This window comes from Pygoscelis adeliae, unplaced genomic scaffold (assembly GCF_000699105.1).
Source record: "Pygoscelis adeliae isolate BGI_AS28 unplaced genomic scaffold, ASM69910v1 Scaffold78, whole genome shotgun sequence".
In the NCBI taxonomy this organism is placed as follows: Eukaryota; Metazoa; Chordata; class Aves; order Sphenisciformes; family Spheniscidae; genus Pygoscelis; species Pygoscelis adeliae.
This window is the reverse complement of record NW_008825409.1, coordinates 1,954,738-1,959,686: the sequence shown is the minus strand read 5'-3', so window position 1 is coordinate 1,959,686 and position 4,949 is coordinate 1,954,738.

The following is a 4,949-nucleotide window of genomic DNA, read 5'->3' as shown; positions in this document are numbered from 1 at the left end:
CCCGGGCGAAGCCCTGGCAGCACCGAGCCCTCCCGCTGGGACCACCGCTGAAGGGGTGCACGGCGGCCTTCCCCGCTCCCCAGCTTCCCGCACTTCCCCAGCCCCACGCCGGGAGCGCCCCACAGCCCACCCCACCCAGCAGCCACCCCGCCGCTGGGACACCTTCTTCTGCAGGCTGGTGCACAGCTCTCGGGGGGCAGCACCAGGCCGTCCCTGGCCGCCCCCGTGGCCTCGATTCACCAAAACCTCTCAGCATGTGCTTCAAGAGGATGTGATAAATTCTGCTCGGTAATTGCTGGGCGAACTTACCTCTTTTCTTACTTTTTATTTTTAATGACTTCTGAGATGGGACGGAAGGCACAGCGCGACTTAACATTCGTTTCAGGTAACATTCACCCCACGGTAGTGAGCGTTCGCTATCTGATTGCGTGTTCTTGCTTTGTATTTTATGCAATGTAGCTGCAGCGATAGGAGTAGGCTGGAAACCTGACAGAACTGAAAGAAAGCCCAGCTTGTGCCCCCAAAGTTTGCTTGGGCTCTTGTGACTGACACTGGACTTGCAGCTAGGCGTTAAGGATACCTTTGCGTTCTCGCTGTGCCGTGGCATCTACGGGTTGGTGGAGGAACAATGACCTTTCGTCCCCTGCGTTCATTGAAGTGGCTCTTTCCTCGGGTTTGGATTGCATTCTTCTGGTTATAACGATAGTTTCTTTTTTTTATTGTTATGCATGGTTACAGTCCCTCCTCTGAGTGTCTGGAAGAAAATTCGGCAAAACATCGGGGCGAGGGGGGGAGGGAGACAGAAGATGATGCAGCAGTCGGCAATATTCTGAAAATTAAAATAACCCTCAATTTAAATCTTCTCTTTTTTTGTAACGATGGCTAAACTGAGTTGCTTTTTGATGGGGCACTGAGACTGCCCGAGACCTAGGCTGCGTTAGGGATAAGTTCATTCCCTCGGGCTGAGCGGTTGCTTTTAATACTGGAGTGTGCTCGGCTGCATCGAATGCAGGACGTTAATTCACGTCTCCATGCTTTAGTCCAGGGGAGTAGCATGCTATCTCTCACTCCAAATAGAGAAACAGCCACATAGAGGTAAAAAATGAGTTGCAAAAGAGATTTTGATCGCATGCGAATCCAACACGTTCCATAGTAGCGTATGGAAAAAGCTATGGGAGAGCAATACCAAGCTCAAGTGCAAAATAATGAGTCCTTTCTTCCCACCTCGCTGAGCCTGGCAAACTTTACCAGGCCAGTGGAAAACAAACAGACAAACGACGATAGAAAAAACCCTTATAAATCAGACTAACAGGAAAATAAGGCTGCAGCTTATTCTTTCTGGCAATAATCCACTCTGATGAAGGCCCCCCGTCTCCTTTTTGAAATAGCTAGCCGAGGGTTGCGATGCCTATGAAGAAGGCTTTGCTCGGTGAGGGAACAGCTGTCAGCTGCATGCTGTTTTTTCCTCCTTGGAAACAGGCTTTAGCACACTGCAATACAGGCGATGCTTCACAGTAATAGTAAACACTTAGGATGTATATCATGTATTGCTTGTACCTACATGACACCTATCATTTTAAATTTGACAGCTAAGATAACTGTGATTACAGTGGTGCTGCACTGATTTTCTAAGGCGAAGATATGGCTGAGAGACTGACCCTGTTGCATGTGCCTCCCTCCTAGTAAATCCTTAAAAATTAAAATTAAAATAACTCCAGACACCTTTTTTTCCCCCTAAAACCTCTTGGGTTTTCCTGAAAGTTGTCCCTATCACAGAAATGGGTTGCTTATAGGAAGCAGCGTCATATTGAGACTGGTGGAGCACTAAGGAGTACCTTCACTTTTCAGCTAACAGGAAGGTCTATGCTGCAACTAATAGCACTGCCCGTGCGGCAGCAGTTCTGCGGGGAAGATCCTTATCTGGTCAAGTAATTAAGGTTGCCATCAAAAAAAGCATTAGCAGAAGGAGTCCAAACTGCAGTTGCTTGAGCAGCCTTAATCCTTGAACGCCTATACTTTCTGAATGCCGTATTTTGCAGCTTGCACATGCTGGTAATGCCTTTCTTAGACGGGACATACACATTCCGCCTCGTGTATGAACCACGTGTTGGAAGGCATCACCGTCCTCTGACAGCGGGAGTCCTCTTGCTTTTGGTGCATTAGAGATGTGGTCATTTCCACCACTTCTTGTGCCATCACCTCTTGCCTTAGAGGAATCCGGCAATCAAATTCCCCGCACAATTAAAGCGGTTTCCCTAGCTTGGGCAATTCTCCGGTGCTAGTGCTCAGTCTAGCCGTGTCTTCCCGGAGCTGGAGACTGGGATTATCCCCAGCCATCCCTTGAGGCTTGGCCTGCCTTCTCTCTTGGCTCTGTTTGTCACCCAACGTACACCTTTCTCCTGGAGGCTCACGCGTTTGGGGGTATTTGGACTAGAAATTAAAGCTTCAGGAATAAGTCATAGTTTACATAACAGATACTCAGGAAAAAAAGTCTTGTCTCAGAGTCTCTAAACGCGTTATTGAGGAGTGGCTGCAGCTCCCATACTGGGGCGGGGGGGAGAGGATACAACCCCGCTAGTCATATAAGACCGTGACCTGACTAATGAAGAGAGGAGTCGGGACAGGCCAGTGATGCTGGCAGACCATTAGGCTACAGAAACCCCTAATACAGCATCCTTTGTGCCCACTCTTCCTTTGGGACCGCCCGTGCCAAACAAGTTCCCTCCCCCCGCTGCTGTGGCCAGTTAGTCTGGATCCTGCCCGATCCAGTTGTTTTCCTGCTTCTGTGCCCGAGCTAGCCGTTTTTCTCCATTTGATAGACCTCTTATAAAAGGCCTAACTTCTTTGCTCAGCTCTTGATGAGTTATTGCTCATCCCAATTCACCCCAAAAAGCTGAAGCTGGTCAAGTTCATACTGCCCTGTCTCTTCCCAGCTCCTTTCTCAGCATATCCATGCCTCAGGAACAGCTCCTTCAAGTTTAGTCCTCCTGGTTATTTCCACCAAATCGACATGTATTGAAAAATCAGTATGTATCCACCAGTGCTGACTAACAAAATGACTCACAGGACAGCAGTTTTCTTGCAATAACCTGAACCAGAATTTGTAATTCATACGCAGTTTTCTCAAATCGTTACCACAATCTTGTTCAATATGATGAATGTATCTACCAGTAATTTCTCTTGGGCTTTCCTTTATTAAACAGCAATACAAATTTTAGAAATTGAGAAATCACCCTGATTTCGTTCATAGTCATTCATCCCGTGCTCTAGTTAACTACTTGTGACTCTACGGAAACATGCTTGCTGTGTTAGTTACTTAGACTAAGAGATGGGAGAAAGTATGCTAGGAATTTCTTGCCAGCAGAGCGTTTTTACGATGTTGTACAAAACCGATTGACGAAGGAGAAAATGTCAAATGCCAATTCATTAAGAATATCTCCTATGAGAAAAATAAAAACTAAGTGATCGCCTTAGAAAAAACAAACCACTATGGAGGAAAAAGAGGTCTGCTGTTTCTGAAAGCTACTAAGCAAAGAGATGAGTGAGCTTTTTGGAGGCGTGGTACTGCTTCGGGTCTTCTGGAGAAAGGCAAGAAAACATAAACTCTAAATATGTTATCATCCAAATAAAAACTGCATTAGATCATTAGATCATCTTTTGCTCAGCACTGGTAAATCTTTCTTTTTCTGCCTCCGCTGAGTTATGTATCCGGTCTTGCTCCAAGGGCAATCGTGCCTCTGCAGCCAATACTGCTCACAACAGCACTCCTTCTGTAAAATTAATCTAATGTAGGAAAAAAAGCAATGTCTCCAAGTTCTTTTCCAAATGCATACACACACCAATCTAAAGACTAAGTCCAGCAGTCTTAGACACTAAATCAGCGTGAATTTTGCTTCAATAAGCACTATGGACCCTTCCCAAGGTATACTAAAACTGGCTAACTTTTTTTTTGTGTGTGTGTGTGTGTGTGTGTTGGTTTACATTCAGGCAGCTTATGTCTTTTCTCCCAGGATTGCATTTTTTTACCTCTCTGGCACTCTTCGCTACCCCAGCGTGAATACAGTGCTGGGAGGTAAATCTACCCTGAAAGCCAGATCTGCCAGATGGTGGCACAATGTGCACCAGGAGGTTTTGGAGCAAAACTTTTCAAATTTTTTAAAAAGTCCTCGGTACAAAGAGGCTATTTATAGTGTTATTCTAATAAGGAGCCAAAACAGAGCAGCCTTTTATTAGAACTTGCAATAGAGGGCATTACATTGAGGCCTCCCCGTGCATAAATACCATTTACTTATTGTGCAAAAATTGGCCCGGAGAGCTGAAAAATTCAGCTCGTATTAGCAAAGAGCTCATTTAGGTAGGAATGTTTTAAAGAGTTTAAGCGGTACTGGCAGAATTCAATTAATTCCATGTGTGACAATGTCATTTCATCCTAATTAGTTAAGAACTCAGAAATAAGGAAAAAAAAAAAAAAGAGAAAACCCTGTTCCCTCGTGAGACTCCATCCAAAGAGTTATGATGAAAGTTGTCTAAGTTCTGCCTGTTGGAAAACAGTCATTTAAAAGAGCATTTCCCCAGCCCAGACTCACACCGCTCTGAGTCCAAAAAAAAAAAAAAAAAGGCCCCTCTCTTCCAGGTGAACGTAAGCGGGCATGAGAAATCAGCAAAGTTCCTTCTGGCTTGCTCCTCTGCGGTGAAGTTGCTTTCTGTATGTCCTAACTGAGGCGGCTCCTGCCAAGGAACCGGGGGACGGTGGGTTACGCCTTGTCGCCTCCTGGGTAACAGCTACAGGAGGGGATGCTTTGCTTCCAGCAGCCCAGGGCAAAACTTCTGGATTAGGGGAGTTTGCTCTTTCTCCTGGGGATGTTGGAGCCCAGGCGAAGGGCAGCCCCCAGCCCCCAGGCTCCAGGGACACGCTCCAAGTCTGGCTTTGGGCTGGAGCACCCCGGTCC